Source organism: Cygnus olor, chromosome 6 (genome assembly GCF_009769625.2).
Source record: "Cygnus olor isolate bCygOlo1 chromosome 6, bCygOlo1.pri.v2, whole genome shotgun sequence".
In the NCBI taxonomy this organism is placed as follows: domain Eukaryota; kingdom Metazoa; phylum Chordata; class Aves; order Anseriformes; family Anatidae; genus Cygnus; species Cygnus olor.
The window spans coordinates 1,686,354-1,707,120 of NC_049174.1; the positions used below are offsets into that span (position 1 = coordinate 1,686,354).

Consider the following 20,767-nt stretch of genomic DNA (forward strand, 5'->3'; position numbering starts at 1 on the left):
AGCTCGCTATTATTTAAATGTGCATCTTATGAGACACTACATTTCTTCCTCCAGCTTCTGCACTCCAGTTTTAAGAAGTGTGACAAAATAGCTCAGCTTCTTTTTAGTGAAGAAAGGGAAAAGCATTAGCTTGACTGCAACACAGAAGCAGAGTGATATAGCAATTCTTCTTTGCCCAGAGCAAATGTTTTATTTTTCTTAAGTTAAAAGCATTTCACTTGCTGCCCATGCTACTATGGGACTTATCTTTCCATAGAATTACTTCCAGATTAGAATTAATCACCTTGTTCTAATTTAAGTATGTTTTGGATCACTTTGTTCTGTCACTACCATGAGACCTAGGGCTATTGCATAAATGCAGCTTCTCTAATAACCACTACACATTCTGTGCTGTTTTTAAAAGAACCTCAGGAATTTCTGCACCACTGCCCCAAATTCATAGGTCACACTGAAGTAAAAGCTTTACCTCCAGCACCTCATTTACTGTCCAGCTAAATAATATTTAAGAAAGCTTATGTACACTGCTTATTTTTGCTTATCACCATGGTTTGCCTCCCTCCTTGTTAATTCCTATATTTCGTAAAATTTTCCATGTTTCTAATCTTTCAACCAATTTTCTACTTGTATTTTTTTTAATGCCTCCTGGTGGTTCTTAGCCATTCAACTGTTTTTGTACATTAAGTAACTTATCACAAATCCTAGAGATGCTACTTCAACATCATCTTGCCTTGATCTATCACCCAAAGGCAGTAAGTGGTATGAGCCAGATCAAAGATGTTTTTTCTACACAATTCTCAAAATAAAGTGTTTGTGTAGTGTCAAGCACATAAACAGAAAGACAAATAAAAGCTTCCCTCCAAATTAAGTAGTGAAGAGCTCAGGTTAAGCAGTCATATATTAGCTGAACATAAAAAAATAAAAAATAAATGGAGTTTCCCATGTGAACTGACAAATAGGATACTGACGGTACCTGAAGTTCTCCTTTGTCACAGGACAGTTTATTCCTGCTGTCAGTCACCTCTGCCAAGACCTGTTGTACCTGCTGCTGGATATACTGAGGAAAAAAGAGCAGAAATTACCTTTCTGTAAGAAAAATAAAGTAAAAAACAACAAAAAAGGGTGTTCAGTGTCCTGTCTCTCCCTGAATATTTTAACTTTTCCCTGTTGCTTCAGGTAGATATTTTCCATCCCTTACACGTCTTACCTGTTCATATGCCCATGCAGCCAAATGTTCCAGTAGCCTCTTGTTCTTTTTTTCCTACTTCCAATTTGTTCTTTCCCTGTGTTATTTCATTTCCTATTGTCGTTATCTGTCAAAAGAAATATTACATCATTGTTATCTAAAGTCTAGATTCAAGTGAATACTACGTATCTTCAGTACTGTTGATCAGAAGGTCACAAATCAACTCTGAAGTTCAAAAATATCTGCCGAGATGTCCTGTCCTCATTCCCTCTTCATGCTCCAGAGAGGAGGCGTTATAAGTCAAAATACAGAATTAGTAGGAAATAGGAGAGTGTGTCACATTTGCCACTACAATAGCAACAAATCATCTTTCTGAAAGCAAAACTGGTATGTAAATAAGAATTTTAGTTAGGAGGGTCCTAAAGCAGCCTTCAAGAAAATAACTTCAAAATAATTTTTTGTACCTGCTGTTGAAGATCTTCCTTTTCTGACAGAGACAAACAGAAACATAATCATGCAGATTCTAAAGGTGCAAAGGAATATAAATGTCCTACTTGATAGAGAAGCAGTCCTTCATGTCCTGTCTCTTGAAGAGGACACTTTCAAAAAAAGCCAAGTCAATTAAGTATTAGACTTTCCAGCCTTAAGCTTGGGAAATCATGAACAGTTATCTACTAACTGAATTTCCTTCACTAGAAGTTGTTCATTAGCTCGTGTTACCAGAGGGTACTAAGTGTTGTCTCTTGACCTGTATTTGAGGCTTCCTGGTAAATGTGCGGTCATTCCCCGTTGTAATCACTTGTTTTGTTATACTTTATTTACATTCTAAAAACAGTTGAAGAGGATTACCTGTGCTTTTTCTGCAGTTTCTCTAAGGGCAGTCATTTTAGACTGAAGTTGCCAGTTCGCTTTGTGTTGTTTGCTAGAAGACAGCTGTGCATTCTAAAGGGCAATTAAAACAGAACATCCATTAAAAAATAAAAAATGTCATTTAGCCAGGCACTTCAAGCATATCAAGTTTTTGTCTCATCCCTATTTCCTTTAAGTTACTGCCACATGACTATGCACGCTTTTAAGGACCAGACATGGCTCCTGTAGTGCAAGTCTCTTGCCAACATATATCTTAAAATAATAATCAGAATAGTACCTGCTCTAACTTTGCTTTTAAAGTTGTGGGTGACTTCATATCCTTCTGAGCTCAATTTTTTTGCCTCTGCTATAATTAATCTCGATGCTTCTGAACTTAAAAAAAGGTCTTCCTACTAGAAGTGGTATAATTCCCAACACAAGGAATCCATTCCCAGACCTGCAAGACTTCACATCTGAGCTCACCTTTTACTTTATCTTCACTGAAACTTACTCTTTCAGAGACAACTGGCAGCACACATGGTCCATACAGAGGCAGTAAGCATATCTCTTCCCCCATTTAGTACTCAGCTGACCAAGGTCCTGATTTTTCTGTAGTACCAATAGTAATATTTCTCTCTTTTCTACGCAATACTTGTGCTGTCACAACTGTGTTTTGTGGTCAGTTGTCCAGGGAAAGCACTCATATCATTGTGTTTTGCTATTTCAACAGCATAAGAGAGTTAATCTTTCAATAAACATGTAGAGCAACCCTTAACTGATAAAATAATTAATAAAATCAGACATTCAGCCGTTAGTAGCCTCAGCTGCATTTGTCGACAGAAAAATTATGCCTCTAAAGCGTCGTACATTGGGAAGGCCTCAAGTTCTTCCCATTCTCATTTCTATTTAGCTATTTTCCTCGGCAGTGCTTGTTTACAACTTACTTTTGCTTCTTTGTCAAGCTGGGAATGGTACAGTTCTTGGAATCTAAAGATTTAAAAGAATATCAGGACATGTTTTGTTACCTGTGTGGTAATTTAAAAAGGTGACATTTTGATTTAATGTTTTAGTTTAGTTATTGAATATGCCACAAACAGATAAGATTTCTAAAAAATGCATTGTTCTTTGATACTTTTCTTTAACTTCAGTATTTCAGCAAAATTGCTTTTGAAAAATTTATTCCATAAGTTAACTGTATTGTACTTAACTTTGGTGTGACTACATGCTTATTTTTAATCTCCTACATATACCAGCTCTGAGATTGCTTGTCTAGTGTGTATGAAACTAATTTGTCCTGAGTGTACAAATAGCCCATACGTGACTTTACAAGCTTTCGTGTGCTGACAGATAATGACAGGTCCCTGATTAAAACACAGATCTAAAAGTTGGAGCATTTTTGGTGGAATTTGAATCAACCTTCCCATAATAGCTAGCCTCTTATTCTGCTGCCTAGTTTACTGAAAAAAAAGAAGACAATTCAGCACGACCAGGGTAGGGAGCGAAATCTAGCCAAAATGTTACGACACCCAAGGTATCATTTGCAAAGATGAGTCAAAAGTTCTTTCAATTAACAAAGCCTCGATCAGCACGAGTATTGGATACAGAAGTAAAGAGAATTTGTATGCCCCACTTAAAATTGTCTCTTAAGAGGTACTTTAGTCATGAAGACGGAAGAATTAAGTCTCCTTTACTTTAGTTGATATGTACATTGTTGAGACGCACCGGGCGAGGGGCCCGCCGGGAGTTGTAGTTCCCGGGTTCCCGCTCTCCGCGCGGTGGCCCCTCACGCCGCCCCCGGCCCGGCCCCGCCGCCGCCGCCGCCCCGCGGCCGTGCTGGAATCGCACCTGTGCGGGACACTGCAGTGGGTCGGCTTGCTGCCGGGGTGCCAACACGGAGCATGCCTTCCCGGGGGGCTGTAAGCCTTCAGCGTGCCGCGCTCGGTGAGCGTGCAATCCTTCGGTACTGACCAGCAGTCTTTCTCGGTTATGCTGTCTCCACCACGCATCTGAGGCGTTAATCTTCTTAAAAATGTACCACTGCAATCTGCTGAGTTCCGTTTTAATGCAGGGAGCGGACCTGGCTTCGTAGCCTCGTGGTTAGAACATACAGCAGTGAAACTGGAAACGTGCTGTCTGAAACACACTAAAACAATGCTGTGAACATTAAGCATTAGATATTCTGAGGACTCAAGTAAAAGTATTTAAGATATCCATACTAGAGATGTAAAACTTTCTTTTTCACTTTTGGCAGATCATCTGGCTTCCGAGGGGCTTGAAGCCCGTGCATTGAACAGGGCAGAAGAGCACCCGATTACCAGCAGCAGATGTTGTACCGGCTGCAGAACACCGAGGACTGGGCAGCATCCAAATACCTTTCAACGACCTCTCACTTGGGCTCATCTTTGTCTGAAACTTCAAATATGTTGAGGTAAAACACACCCGGGGTGAACTGGCTTGTGGAGTATGTTGAGATTTTATTGGAAATTAAAAGTAGATTTTATTTTTATTTTTTTTTTAATTTGAAGTCTATCTGTAGATGGCAGCAAAGAGCAGCAGTGTTGGAACATCTAAACTGTGGCTACACATTTTATAATTTGTGCAACTGCAGCTGGTGGATATCCATTAATACTGACAGTACCTCGTCTACTGGAAGGTGTCCATGGCGGGGGGAGGTGGTGAGGGGGGCTGGAATTAGATTATCTTTGAAGTTCCTTCCAACCCAAACCATTCTATGATTCTATGAAAATTTTGCATTCTGTTGATGGATATAATTGGTTTGATTTTAAGATCTTTTGGCATTACTGTTTTGTTTTGGAGGAAGAGTTGCAGCTTTTCTGAGCAAAAAGAATGACACTGAAGATGGGTCTGCACTACATTTGATCACTAATGTGTGTGTAAAATAGAGATTCTCAGCTGATGTAAAGCTGTCATTGCTCCACTTGAGAATCCGCACTTGGAAGACTTTTCCTGGGGGATGTTGCCAGGAGAATTGTGAAGAAGTGTGGGATGTGAGGGAATTTAAAGATCACCAGGGAAAAGGGGGATTATAAATGATAAATTAAGTCACTCTTAAGTTTCTCACCCAAAGTAGAGATGCATAAATAACATTGAATATTAAAAGTAATATTTTTTTTATTCTATAGTATTCAGGTAACTATTGATGTTGTCCTTAAGCTGTTCATTAATCGGAGCACATTGATACAATGGCAATGTCTAGCTTTATGCAGTAGGATACTGTGTATATGAAGTGAGAACATAAAAGAGCAACTGATATGTAGGTCAGATTGAAACTATATTTCAGAGATGCTTTTTGAGCTGAGGTAAGGTAGTAATATTTGACAGAAGGGTAGTTAATTCTGAAGGTACTGTATAAATTTTGAAACAAACAGATCGAAAGGTATTCTTAATTTGTTTGTACTGAAAGAACTGATTGATCTGAGCTTCTTCACATTCGTTATTTTACTTTCAGAAGTGGCTGTATAGTTCAATAAGAATAACTTCACATAAAAAAATGTAGGAGTAAGACGTATACATCAAACCGTCTGTAGCATGTTTTCCACAGAAAACTTTTTAAAAGAACACTGTGATCAAAGAAGTGAATGTTGGGTGCTGAAATTAAACAATTTTGTGTCCTTTTCAGCTGCAAATATCCTCCCTGACAGTTTCATGGTAGTCTTCAGAAATAACCTAAAATGCCGTTTTATTTTATTTTTAATAGTGTTTATATGGCAATAAGATTTGGGGCAGGCACCATGATGATGACAGACCTCCTACTTTTTTCTCCAAATCAGTATCATCTCCATAGTTTGCCACCTACGTATATGCCTGGTGGAATTATCAGTACTGCACAAAGTTGCAAGCTGAAGTGGGATGTAAGCATGTTTTTTAATGTGTGGTTAATAACACCGGTGTACTTTTGTTTCTTACCAAAACACCAGTGCTTTGTGTGACATACAACAGATCACATATCTCAATAAAACTTTAAATTATACACATAATTATGACATTTATTTGTAAATTATACAAAAAAATAATATCTGATAATTTATATAACATTTTCATTATTTTAGCAGTTTTATGGCTCTAGCTTGTTGATGGCTCCAATCGGCTTTTCAGTCTTGTTTCCAATTTTTCAGGGAATAGGGTTTTCCATAGGCAGTTTTTCCATATTCTAACAGCGCTCACTGCTTAAAGGTGCTGTTACATTTTACTTTCCTGTAATGTCATTTCCTTTAGTTTTAGCCTTTTTACTATTCTGATAATTGATAATTTCTTTTAATTCCGACTTTGATTTACCATACAGTTAAAGATAATTGCGTGCTACAACTGTCATTAATCAACAGAGTTTTATTCCAGCATGTTAGATACTTCCCCCACCATATTTTTGTCAATTTTTCCTGAATTCTGCTTTGCAGTAGAACTGAAGTCTTTGTTCAAGGTGGAGTCCTAAGCTCCCAGCACTTCTGTAATACTTGTAATCACAAAGACCTCTCTTTTGGATTCCTTGGGTTGTGTGAGAAAATGCTGCAGCAGTAGGTGGAACTTGCAAGTTTGAATTGAAAGGTGGGATAACTCGAATCTGCTAAATTGGATCTGTTTGTGCATCCAGGTTAGCATTCTGTGAAGGAAGATGCTTTGTAGGAGTAAGAGCCTCAGCTCCGTGGTCTATTCCTATCACTGCTGTAAGTTTGCGTTCTTTGAGTGTTGCTTTGATTAATTTGTCCTCTTCTTTTAGACTACCCCTTTTATTGTAAGTTGCAAGCTGTAGAAAGTGTTAGTTGAATGTTTCCTCTTCAGAACCATTCATGATTTCTCTTCATCTTGTCTAGCATGTTTTATCATTAATGAGATAGTAAATCCAGAGTTTGCCTGGCCCGTCCTAGTGCAGTCCATCATATTTTAATCTAAATCTTAAGCAAGCATTTTTTTTTTAATTATCATCCCTTGCACACTAAGAAGGCTCTCAACATAAATACGTTGAAAGCAGTGTTCCCTGGTCCATCCTTAAAAGTCTTCTGTGCTGTTAAGTCTGCAAAACTTAGTGAGAATTCAGGTTATCAGTATATATTATATGACTTTAATATTTCTCCTGTTTTGGTTTTCCTTTCAATGGCTTATGCAATCAGTATTTGAAAAACAAACGCACTAGATACATCATGTACAATGTTCTACATATGAAAGTTTGTAATATTTTCTAAAAAGGATAAAAAGCAAAACTATTCGTCAGCCTTTTCCCCACTGCTTTTACAGACAGAGCAAATAGTATTATTCTCAAACTTTGTCTTAGTGAGTATTGCAATACTGAATATTAGTATTTCTTGTCTGCAAATGTGTATATGAGAAGTGTGGAACACTTCTAAAATAATTGGTATTTTATCTGAATTCTATTCATTCACTTGAATGAGGATTCAGTAAGATGACAATTTAAGTGGTATATTGATTTCAAATCTGAACTCTCACTTTTGGAAATTGGGAAACAGGCTACAGTGCACTCGACCAAGGGACAATCAATATCTGGAAAATGTGTCAGTTTGCTGCCCAACTCCTCTCTGAGAAGTCTGCAAAATTTGGGCTGACATCTCCACCTTTAGGAGTAAGTGAAAAATCCCATCGATTTAAATAAATAATGTTTTTATGGCACTCAGATTTACTTCAGCAAGTAGTTATTAGCCAAAGTACAGTGATATAATTTTTTTTAACTTCTGTGTACAGTACTAAGAAATTAGGAGGACAAGAAACAGTGACGACATTTTGATCTCATTCCTGTTTCACTGAGCTATGGGAGCACAGAATCAGCTTCTGTTTTAATTACTTTATATCAGCTTATCAGTCCAGCCCTATATCTTCAGGGATTTAGCATGTAAAAACCTAATGTGGCAATGGACGTTCTTGCATTTTCACCTTTCTGAGACAAATGCCCCCTTTTCAGACACTAAACTAAAAGAATACTGAAATCAAGTGAAATCAGTGACCTTGTACATGACAAATTAATACATAAATTTGAATAGATTTAAAGGCATATGATAAATCTAAATGACATCTAAAACACTCAAACATGATAGTCCTGCAATGACAGAAATGTTTTTCATTATTTGAATTGCCAGTCTTTGCATGTCTTCCACTGAAATCGAATGAAACCATACCAGGACACTTGGTACACTTATAGAACAGTGACTTACACTCCTGCTGAGAAACAATATTTCATGTAAGCAGAGTACAGTGAATTCAGCCAGGTGTTTGAATCCATTTTAAACAGATTGTCAGTAGTACTCCTATGAACAGTAACATTCTGTATTTACATCTCTGTAACTCTCAAAAAATGTGAAACAATTGCATAAATTTGTGAAAGTGAAAGAAAAAGTCTGTTCTTGATATAATTCTGTCTCTTCTCATGCTTTTGGCACTGTAAATGTTGATTTTTTAAATGTAAGGAAAACATCATATGAAAACAAAAATATTTATAATGTTTTTTAATGTTTTCTATGTTATGACTTTCCATATGTTTGGGAAAGGAAGGGGCCTCTGGCTATGTGGATGAAAACCTCAAAGCATGATCTGTATTATCATCAGTTTCAGTTGTTAACTCAATAACAGCGCTCTTAGTAATATATTTTTTTCTTATTTTTAAATTCAGAAGTTGAAAGCTTTAAATCCTATGTATGTGTTTTTTTATGAAATACAGTTAAATTCTATGTAAGGGTTTGCCTCATTTGCCTCTTGTCTTAATACCAGTGACACATCAATTTGGGTGGTCTGCTGGCTTACTTGTGAAGTGCAAGAGTCTCTAAGGGTAATACACTGACATGACAGAGGTACATGACTGGTATCACCTGCATGTTGTTGTTTTCAGTTTCTTACTGGAATAATGACTTCCCCTGGAGAACATGCAAACAACAACACAGGAGAAACCCATTGGACAATAAGATAACAGGGATGCATAGGAAACGAAGGCATTGTGTTTTCTAGGAGGGACACATAGTATTTTAATTAACATTTGATTTTTGAGTTTGGGAATTGTCTGTGCAGTCCTTACAGGGAATGTTTTCTTTCTGAAATAACCAAAAGTCAGCATATATTTTGGGAAGGGGCTTTGTTGCGCCATGGTCTCTTTGAAGTGCTGTGCTATTTTTCTGCAAATAGCCAGGGACTGCTGCATAGCTTTACAGAGTGTGGCCCAGATCCTGGGAGCCGCAGACTGACATGTACTGTAAACCAAATGCATGCACAAATGGAGAATACAGTTTGCCTTTTTTTACTTCAAAATTCTTGTGTCCACTGTGTACAGAATTCATTCATCAATGGGAGGAAAAGTGTCATTTATGTGCTTTAAAATTATGGTAGTCCTGTACACCAGAGTCTGGTTATTATCTCTCAAAACAATTTGCACCAGTAGCAGTTATTAATGCAGCTAATGCTTTTAGTTATCTAGAGTAGCATGGTTTAATTGATACTAAAAAGTTAACATATTCAGCAAAATATATGTTAATTAATTTATTTAAGCTTTATTCTAATATTAGTTGATTGATTTTTCCCTAGTGGCTGTCATTTTTGTTGATGTACTTATGAAAAAGTGCTGGTCTCATTTAAAAGGCTCAAGTGCATTTACAAACAATGCAGGGTTTTTTGTACTTCTGATGGCGCAGTATTTAATTAAGTTAAAATGCAATTGCCCTGAATACTGGTTTATAAAATACTATTTCTCCCTTCAAACCTTGTTTCCTTAATGGCTGATGGATTTTGTATTTGTAATTCTCTGTCAAACTGCAACCATCATCCTTGTAAGTGCTCAGAAAAGGTATTGATGACTAAACACTATTTAAAGAGAACACTGAAATTATTCTTCTAAAATTGACCTTGGACAGCCTGCTCACACCATCAAATTGATGTGCTTCTCTTGATATTCTGAACACAAAGAAATAGTCTAGCACTGGAGATTTTTTAAGTGGCTATTCCTGCATTTGGTACCACTCAGCTGGGCAAATGCATGTGCTGTTATTTGTGCAAATCTCCATCTTTACTATAGGCAGCTCTCACACAGGCCTTTTGCTTTCTTTTGTGTTTCCTTTCTGCAATGCTATACTGCAAGTACTACTGCTTTGGTTTTTGTTTTGTTTTGTTTTGTGTGGAATTCATGAGGTAACAAGAGGCAAACTCTTTGGGAATGTGGTCCCAGCAATTGTACTCATCTTCCATTCTTATTACTAAAACGAGTAGATTTTTAGTGCTTGGAAAGGATAAGAAAATGTCTTCTGAAGGAATGAGAAATTAGCATTTTTGTATATGTAGGAGTTGCTTTCTGCAGGTGGTTGTTGAGGGTACAGCTTTGTGCTTGTACCAGCCAAAGCTCTTGTACAATTTTTCCAGATACTGACTTGTAATTGAGCCCACTAAATATTTATGGAAAAATCTGTGGTACTACAAACCCCTGTGCTGACTTTCTTTTTGTACAGGTGGAAGCAGAACACTGCTGTTAAATGAGTTGATTTATAGGAGGAAGATTTAATAATATGCCAAACTGAAAAGCAGAAAGCAAGACTTCCTTGCAGTTAATTTTATGCTTAAGTTTGGGATTGCCTGCCTTGAATCAGTTTCTAGTAATTCATGAAGTGGCATAGAAATTCTAGTCTTTGCAAATGGATACTTCCATTTCACTTAGTTATTGTTCACTGTAAAAAAAATAATAATTGTCAAATAGAATTATAACAATAAATGGTAGGTATGCTGGCAATCTGGGAGTTGTACCCTCTTTTTATGTGCATGGGACACTTTGGAATAGGATTTGTGTGATTATGGGAAGAATGCACAATTGCAGTCAACAGGGCAGTGTCGGACATTTAAGAAGTAGCACAGAGCTGGAATATCTTTCAGTAAGCAATAGGCTGCAGGATGCAATGAGCACAGATTCATACTTGTATGGGCAAAGTTACTGATTCATGCCAAATATAAGCTGAATGACATCTTGGCTTTTACTGAAGTCAGTAGCATTTGCTGTTTGATAGGACAGATTTTTTGTCCATTATATTTTGTAATCAGAATTCATAGCTATGTACACTAAAACTGTGTATAATGCTGTAATCTCACAGTGCAGTTTGAAGGTAATCACTATTCCTTGTAGAACTTGTGGTCAGAGACAGTATTGTGGTTGCTTGCTCTGATGTAGTACATAAAATCTCCTAGAAATGGCTTAGTCGTAATTCATTCTACTTTAGGGCAGAAGAATGGACTAGGCATCTATTAGTAAATGATAAGTAAATATTAAGATACCAGACCCTGCTCGTATCCTAAACAGGAGATGATTCTGGCCTCATCATCTGTAAAGAATTGCAGTTAGAAAAAGCAAAATAAAATCTCATGCAAGTATATTTTTGTGAGTAGGCAGCTATGTGTTGTTGACTTTTGATGGGAAATGTCAGGAATTATTATAATTTTTCTAACGAATATTTTAAATGAAATAGTATGTATGGTAACTTTTTAATGTGTAAGACCTTGTTTTGCCTGAATGCTTATTATTTTTCACTTATTTTCCCACCGAAAAATAATACATTTTCCATATACTTTTTTTTTTTTTTTTCCTGAAGTAGTATCTGGTCTTTGGATTTTAAAAAAGGTTTGGAAGCAGTAGACTAAATGACCTCACTATATTCCTTCCCATACCTCCCAATAGATTTGAAAAAAGTAGAAAACCTCTGAACATTTGCAGGGGAAATATTCTGTAGCAAGAATGTATCTTTGTGCTGCAGAACAGAAAAGTAGAGCTTGGTGGCCAGATGCTTGTGTAATGTCAAATATTTCATATCAGTGTATGCTGCTTTAGAGTCCGACACCAGAATTCTTGGTTTCTAGCTAAGGTGCTGTTTTGTGAATAACTCCAGTGAATAAATCACTGAATAATGTCCCTTGATACACAGCTAGCTAAGAATGTGTCTAGCAGCCTGTGACAGCATCTTACCGGGCGTAGAACAGCTGTGTTTTTGTTGAAGGAATTGAAGCTTCTTTACTGAACTATACAATGTGTGTAAAATGATAACCTTAAAAAAGGTCAGTGCCAGAGCAGCAGGCAGTTGTTTGCTGAGTCCCCCCCATTAAGGTAAATTTACATTAATCTGTCAAGTCAAGAAATAGCATCTTCCCTTATCAGAGTGTAATGGAACACATTGAGAGAGGTGACGGAAGAGGAATGGCCATCGTTTACAATGCCCCAGTATTACTCTGTAAACTATGTGAACACCTAAATGCTGTAAATGTACTTTTTGGTATAGTGCTGCTACAAATTTACAGTTCAAGTTGGCTTAAAGTATTGCTCCTAATTCCCATGTTACACTTGCTATGTTAGAAGTTATTTATTGTTCCATGAGGTTCACCAAACTCAGAGTATGGAGAAGCAGCACAACAGAAATGTCTGATAGTTTTATTGGAGTAGAAGAAGCTGTAGTCTAACATGAAAATATGAATTGCAATGGCAAGGTGAAACCTGTGAAATGGAAAAAGGAATAAACAAAACCCTTCTAACAACCCCCTGATCAAACCCTGCGGTTACAGTATTTTTTCCAGTATTCAAAATCAACGGAGGAAGTCTAATCCCTTTGTAGCAATAGCAACAGTGAAATCTGTTGCTACATTGAGATGACGACTGCAAAGGAATTAAGCTTTACGGATTAAAATATTGCAAATTATATTTTCATCTTTTTTCCAGTGAACTGAATAGATGTGCTTAAGTGCATTTATAATAAACAAACAAAGAAAAAAAATGCTACCATCTGTCTATAAAAGCAGAATTTGACCATGGAGTATTAAATCAAATTTAAAAGAAGCTTTTACAATTTCACATTATTGGGAAACTCTGGCTTCACTATTGCCAAATCCTGTTTCAGGATTTTCATTGTAAACAACTTTCTTGTGACATTTCTATCTGAAGGAAAAAAAGTCATAGCCTACTTCAGTCTAATACCGTATCTGGGTTTGGGGCCAGCATCAAACAATGGAAATACACAATCTTGAATGAAAGTTCCCTCTTCTCCTATGCAGTCACAACTTTTTGTGTTCCAGATGTTGATTTCTTCTCCAGTATTTCCTTGAATAAAACTGCTCGATTTGTCCTGAAGGCCTTATTTCTTATTGTACTCTGAGCACTGAATTCATGCGCTTGCCTGTTGTTTGTGAATTTAGGGCTGCACTTGGGTGTGATGTACATAAACCTACAAAGCATACAGCTAAAAGCAGACACAAAGTGCCCAGGGAGCAGAAAACAGTTATGTTTAGGTTGCAAGTCAGAGTAACAACACTGTGCTTCCAAACAGAAGGTGTCTCCTTCCCTTCTCCCTTGCTGTCTCTCCCCAGTGGGATGACTGCCTGTCAGTCACATCAGCTCCTGTGCCTATGGGATAGCACGGGGATCCCATATAATGTGCTAACTCAGCAAGAAAATGTGCACTTTTCCTGGCCTGATTCTCTGGTGTTTTAGTGACTCAAACAGCCTTTGCTGTGCAATTAGGCAATTGCCGAAGCAGATGCAGAGTAAGTGATGGGACTGCTTGAGGAGATTTGGGAGGGATTAAGGCCTCATCTTTCTGATGGTGGTGAGATGTTAACTGGGCTAAAGCTGTAACGTGAAACTGCCTTTTGTGGCTTTTATATCACTGGTGTATTTTCATTCTAAAATTTAGAAATGCATACCCAAGAAATATGAAATTATCCTCATTTGATTCAGGGATTTGAAAGTGTATTCTGTATTTTATTAGTCCACAAAATCATGTGTTCTGGCTGTCTAGTTTTCTGGTTCAAAATAGCGAGTCCTGAATGCATTCCAATCAGGGACTGATGAATCTTAATTGAGCCTCAACCAGATGGTGCAGTTCAAAGGTATAAGCAAAAATGTGCTTCTGCTTCATTTTTAAGCCTTACATTAGTGTGCTTACCGTGGGAGAAACAACATTTCTTTTCCTGCCACTTTTTGTTCATGTCTCAACCTAGAACTTCTCAGAAACAAATGGACCTAATACTTAAAATAAGTACTAGCTTCAGCAAGCTTCTCCAAATCCTGTGTAATTTTAGGCAAATTAAGAGGTTTCACAAATATTTGCTAATGATATTCTCCAAAATATGCCAAGCTGGAATCACAAAGATTTTTAAGTGGTTACATTAACTGGAATATATACTTTTATATACACTTTTCAGAATTTCCACTTTTCTCTATATTTAATGTCGTATGAGGGCCTACCTGCCTTTGTGGAAGTAATATTATAACGTGATGTGAAAGCAGTAGTTTGATGCCTAAATAGCATTTATTATTCATAGGATTATTATGTGGAGACGATGTTTTCTGCAGTAATGTTGTTATTGCACTTCACTGACATTATGCAGACACATTTGATAATGGTGTGGTAAAGTACCACGAGTTAGCTATCAAGGCTAAACTAGTAATATTTATCCTCTTCTTTCCTGATGCTTTTTTTTTTTCTTCCAGCTTTTCCAGTAGGAAATGAATTTTGCTCAACCTTAATAAGATGCACTGACTTAGAATTAAGTTTGCTATTCACATCTGATCAGGATATGATATAGAGTCCTTTTCCTACTTACTGATAAAAACCCAGCCACAAATACTCACCTTGCAGCAGCTGGTCGTGCAGTAACCAGATCACTCGCACGGCCAGACTTGTGTGCTCAGAAGTCAGCAGTAACTATGGCCAAGTAACAGCATCTTGGTCTGCAGGAAAGGAGTCCATGAAATAAGATACGCAGTTTTGCACGTGTAGGCTGGATTCTTCCATGGCAGGATTATTCTTCATGATAGGACTGTATGCAATCTTGCTTTAAAAATCTCTAGTTAGGAGCTCTCCAACACATTCAGAGTTACCAGAAAATGAGAGGTAGCATTTAATTTCTCGAAAGTTGCCTTTAAAACAACTGTTGTAATAAAACACAAAACTAAGTCTTGTGCTCAACCAAAAAAAAAAAACAACAACAGAGGGGGTGTTAATGTGGCAAGAATGACATGTCCCATGAATTTTACAGCAGAACAAGAGAGATTTAAGACATTTTAGTTTTCCTGGGAAGCAAAGTGGCAAGGCCAACCAGAAATGCAGAACAACATGCTGCCTACCTCAGCTTAGTAGTGTTGCTTATAAAAACAAAATCACATTTGTCAGTGAGAGAACCACTTTTGTGAGGTTTCAGTGCTCCTGGAATATTTGCCAGGCAGTAGTTTGGATTCCTGCTCTGAGATTCCATACCAGCCCAAAATCTTACGTGGGATTTAAATGGTTGCCTAATACAGTGATGTGAGCTTGGCTGAAGCTTGACAGGTATTCGTGATCCAAATATGCCAGTATAAAAGTGACTTTGATCTGTTCAAACTGTGCTCCAAATATCCTTGCAGTGCTGTCATTTGTGTTTCAGAATATTTATATATAAATAATTGCAGAGATTTATTTTCTCCATTATCCGCATGCTGCAATTTTTGCACAGTTTGTGCAGACACTCTGGAGTGGTTTTATGCTCTAAGTATTTTTTCCTTATCTTTGAGTTTTAAATGTTTTTCTCAAGAGAACTCCTTCTTGGCTCTGCTCTTCCAAAGTACCTGCAGGGCTCCAGCACAAGTTGCCAGTGTAAATCGTTGTGCAGATGACAGAAGCAAGAACTGCTGCGCTGCATATCGAGCAGTACACGCCACCCCTCTTTTCTACAGGTACCACAGGCAGATGGGGATTTGGGGGTAAGGCTCAGCAGTTAGGTGTTCTGTTGATCACTCTGCAGTTCTTATTTGGGTCTTATTTCCTACACTCTGTACTGTATTTTTATTTACTCTGCAAATATTTGCTGTTCTTTGTTAGTGTGAAGATTTCTAATATTGTTGCTTCCTGTCAGTGTTCTTTGCTGCTATTATTTCCTATCCATGTCATCACTCTGTTCCCCCGAGCAGTTTTTACTGCAGTGGGATTGTTTTTCCCAGGTATGCTGCAATGTTGGTATTTGTCTTAACTCACAGTGCATGTTTAAATTCGTCTCTCTTCAGCTAAGCAGTTATGTTTGTATTTGGAGTTAAGTGTGTTCTTAATGCACAAGCACTTTGTGGTATGTCGTACGCCTCATTTTGGCTTCAGTTTGGATCACTTCTTTCTATGAGTTGTGTAGCTGAGGTCTCTGTTCTCAGTCATAATGGTCACTGCACCACAACATCACCAGATGGAGGAGTTCAGAATCTACACGTCTTAAAAGTCTCATTTTTTGTTTACCTATTTTTTAATAATATATATGACAACTGTTGGAAATCAGAGTAAGAACTTCAAGTTTCGTTTTGTAAAACTTTCTATTATAAAGCAGAGGAACGTGTTATAAGAAGTTATTTGTATAATATTTTATGTAGAGATTGTAAGAAAGTGGTACACCTACATGTCTCTATTCCTGTGGTTGTTTTGCAGACTTCTGATTTCTGAACAAAAGTGTTAGTTTACACAGTAGAGCTGCACAGTGAACTATTGTTAAATGAATTTATGTTAGGAATGGATGGGTTGCAATATTTTGAGGTTGTCAGATAGCTTCCAGTATACTGAAAAAATAGAATATGTTAGGTTTATATTCTCCTGGAACATATGTTGCCATTGCTGTGCTCTAATGGCTTGTCACTGCTGTCTTTCCCAGTGATGCCAAGGAAAAAATGCCAAATATTAAAATGGAAGTTGTGTAGTACCTGGCAGTAACAACAAGGTAACAAAAAAATACAAGCTCTTCCTTTGGCTATGAGCCTCAACAGGGAGTGAGATTGTGCTGTTAGGGTGTTAGGGCTTGTTAGGGTTTTGCAGTTATCTTTGTAGTGGTGCTGGATATGGTTATGATGACACTTCTAGACAGAGAACTGATTAAACACTGGTTTCTTTAAGTTTACCACTATTCGTACATTACGCAGTCATTGAAGAAATCTCTCGCTATATAAAATTGGCATAAGAATTGGGGAAAGGGAAGCTCTAGTAATTTTCACCATTCTGAATTAAATTCTTAGCTGAAATAGCAGTCTCAATATCTGTGTTTTAGACAACTGTGGATTCTTAAATGTAAACTTATAGTCTTTTCTTAAATGGAAGAGGCTACAATGGGGAAAAAATGCTATTGTAGATGGAAGTCATTATAAGCATCTGTTTTCAATGGCACTTTAAGAAGGTTCAGCTGGATTAGGCATGGGCAAGAAGCTTCTTTGTTGATTCTTTGGGCTTTCAGAGTGGCTTTATTTTTCTGGCATTAATGTTTGTATGTTCTGTGCAGAATAGATGTGGCTTAAGTGTTTGACAGCTCTGTCTCACTCTGTGATCTGCTGAGTTTCTGTTGCTGATCATGCCTGTTAGTGAAATGTATATTCATGTTACCCTGCTTGACAAAGAGCAGTGAAGCACAAGTGTCTCCTGACGAGAAGCTTCCACTCACAGTAAGAAGTGTGTTATTTCTGCCTCGGCTGCAGGGGCATTTTCCAGCTCTGCTAATTTCACATTCGAGACTGTGTAGGATGCAAAATGAATTAATGTCACTAGGGTAACCTGCTGCCTGGTTGCCAAAGAAAAGCCTGTTTTCTCTAAATCATTTAAAGAAAATTCATTGCTAGTATAGCTTGCCCCCTTAATACCTGATTTATTTGCTTACTAAATGCATCTGCGTGGTACTTGTTGCTGTTGTGGGAAGGAGTAAAACTCCTAAAAGAGATTGTTTGAGGATTTTAGTCAAATTATTGGCCAAATGTGTAATTCAAATAACCATTGTTACTGTCCAGAGAGGCATAAACTAACGTGAAGAAGGGCCGCAGGTAAATTTTCTGGGATGTGATTCCTAGTGGTATCAGTGATGTGGCAGTTCTGTGCCACCTGCTCGAGCTTTTTTCCTCTCCCTTCACTGTGGAAAACCAGGGATTGTTCCACTACTGTCAGCATGAATCTTTAAATTCTCTAGGGCTCCGATACAGATCTGTGATCCCCTTTTCAGCCTTGCTAATGTCTCCGTATCATCACAATCTTTATACCATTCGTCTTCTCAGCATGATGTCGGACTGTTTCCCCACAGACTCCTTCTACTTGCTTCACCAGGAATATTCCAAAAGAACAACGTGTTCATTTTCTTCAGTTGTAGAAGCTTCCTGATTTTTACAAAACCACGATCCATTGATAGTGTATCCATACCACCTCACCACAGCCTACAAGTACTGATGGCTTTCTCTGCAGATTTGACAGGCACATTTATACATCAGATAGCAAGATCGTGAAGGTGTGTTTTACAAGTGACATTTCAGTATGACTTTGGATGCAGTGTGTATGGATCTATTTCCATATTACTTGCCTAAGGGTACAGTTCTAAAATTAAATCTCTGCAAGTACCAACAGAAGCTGACAATTGCTTTTATCATCATAATTTTAACCACAATTCAGTGATCTTTATGCACATTTCAGCAACTATCTGGAAGCATTAGGAACTGCAGCAGATTTAATTTCTGTACCTAAGAACTATTTCCATAATTTCATAAAATGTTATTGGTAGGAGATGAGTGCTTTAGTATTTGTAATTAATATACAACTTCCCACTGGCGGTTTAAATTTTTCTAAAGCCAAACTTGGCCATGTTTTCATTTGCTTCACGTGCTAACGTTCCTATGGGTCCAATGCCAGCAGGCCAGTGCAGATAGGTGCTCAGAGGTATGTCTGTGAGAGTTTTATCAGATGAGGGTCTGCAGATCAGCACTCTAACCAGGTGGCCCAGTGTGCTGAGTTTCTCCTCTGCACACCATAAGTGTGTAGAGCTGCCGTGAAGCCCCTTGGCTCTCTGGCTGGATGCATGCCTGCCCTGGCATTATGCAATACTAGATGGCAGCAGCTCCCAAGGGCCCAGGGGGCAGCGAAGCCCAGGCGTGCTTTGCCTCGCTGCGCAGGTCGCAGGGCGTCACTTAGGGACTCCTTTACAGCACAAAAATCCTCAGCTGGGAGCTGCAGATGGTTTTCATTCTCGTTAAGCCTTTTGTGCAGCACAAAGGAGGCAGGACAGCCCAAAGAATGTGTCCTGCAGATTTTGGCACCTAGGGTGATTCTTTCAATTAATATTTCCACCTGCTGCACAGTAATCTGTCCAGAAGTCCTGTGAAACATCACATTTCCATCCCATGTGAATGGTCTTCCAGTAGATATTTTTAGCATTTTTATGTTTGGCTTTTAAATGGTCATGACGAAGAAACTCTTATTTCAGGTATTCAGCTTGGCCTGTTGTCTTTCAGATAACTGAATTGCTGGGAAAATGAGAAATCTTCATATAATATAGAACTGCATTTCTTGCCTTTTAACATTTCTAACTTGTATAGGAAGGACAGTTACCAGCTCAAAGGGTATTGTTCTTCTTGCACACAGTGCAAGATGATGATCTTCAATAATGATTCATCAACTCTTCCTTTGTTTGCTCTAAGTGATAACCAAAAGGAAGAAGAATGAGATGGGAAGTAATGGAATATTGTTTTATTTATTTAATGTTAGCTGAAAAGTTATATTTTGCTTTTATATTTTTGCTTTTGCCTTTTTTTGTTTTGTTTTGTTCTTGTTTTGTTAGTGTATGCGTAGGAATGAAGGAATATGGCCAGGCAAAATGCATATTGCTTTTTAATGTTGAAGTCTAATAAATTATTTTAATTATATGTCCTCTTCTGTTAAGTCACCAGTGTCCAAAGTTAGAGCAGCTGAAAATCCCTTTTATAGAGGGTGCATTCTTATGCCAGTATGTTGTAGGTTCTTATCGTAGACAGAACTGCAAGGGCAGTAATTGGAAGTTTTGGATGTCCAATTTATTTTTCATGGTAAAAGATTTTAGAATTCATAAAATTTTGCAGTTTTCTTACTAAACCATTTTGTGGGATGACTGAAAATTGTTTTTTTTCTTCAGTGAAATCATTTCCAGGAACAAGTAGCACAAATACTCTTTGAAAGTTTTAATCTTCTAGTATAATTTCTGCTATTTTTACATGAGAGTAGAATAATGTTTGTAACTTTCATCCAGTAAAAGCTCTGTCTAAGACACTTTGTAACTTATCTTTAAACAGGTATTTCTCAGCCCAGAAATGTCCTGCCATGCATTGCACACTTCAGGTCTCTGTTACAGAACATTTTTAGAGCCCTAGGGGACACAGTAGGAATCCCCACTTCAGCAAAGTTGATTTCATATTTCTGTCACTGGTTTCTTTTGTATTGTATTTTCAGCAAAGGAGAGGATGTGGATCCAGGCAAGGGAAAAAAGAGCCCTAGAGTCAGAAAGAGGGGAAAAAATGTTTGCTACAGAAAAGCAGGCTGTTTGTCTCTATCTTTGAGTCTATTGAAGGTTAACTACTCATTTCCTCAGCACATGGCTCTGAAAAGTTAGCCTCTTCCTTAGCAGCACAGTGCCTGTAGACGTATGCGCATCCATGGAGACAAGAGAAATAGCAATTCCTTTATGAAGTGGCTTTGTATTCTACTGTGCACTCAACTCCATTCAGTAACAGCCATGTCTAGGAAAATTGAAAATAATCCCAAACCATACCAAAGACATGGGAACTGTTCATAAAGAACTGTACATGTAGCATGAAATACACATTTAGCAGAAATATAAGCAAGCTGTACATGTAGCAGAAATATAAGCAGAGAAATTGACAGCTTTGTAGTTTCTGAAAAGTAGTAGTGCTGAATTTCTACAAATACCTTGCGTTTTACCACTGTTGTGATTGCTGCCTTTTATGTTTGGGGAAGT

General features: G+C 37.7%; 1 protein-coding gene and 1 long non-coding RNA gene across 3 annotated transcripts in view; one reads left to right on the forward strand and one right to left on the reverse strand.

Annotated features, from left to right (window-relative positions):
* Positions 1–971: 971 nt before the first annotated feature.
* Positions 972–3,967, reverse strand: LOC121072718. Its single transcript, XR_005821378.1, has 4 exons — positions 3,878–3,967; positions 2,033–2,125; positions 1,205–1,310; positions 972–1,054 (listed from the first exon to the last, which is right to left on the reverse strand). It is a non-coding gene; the product is annotated as an uncharacterized LOC121072718 (long non-coding RNA).
* Positions 3,845–20,767, forward strand: part of HECW2 (HECT, C2 and WW domain containing E3 ubiquitin protein ligase 2) — a 195,047-nt gene continuing 178,124 nt past the window's right edge. Inside the window, exons 1-3 of one of the 2 annotated variants that reach the window (XM_040562667.1) lie at positions 3,845–3,973; positions 4,284–4,460; positions 6,642–6,714. The gene's annotated coding sequence lies outside the window, so the exon portion shown is untranslated. Of the gene's footprint in view, positions 3,993–4,283; positions 4,461–6,641; positions 6,715–20,767 lie in introns of both variants that reach the window. The other variant, XM_040562668.1, reaches the window with a different exon arrangement.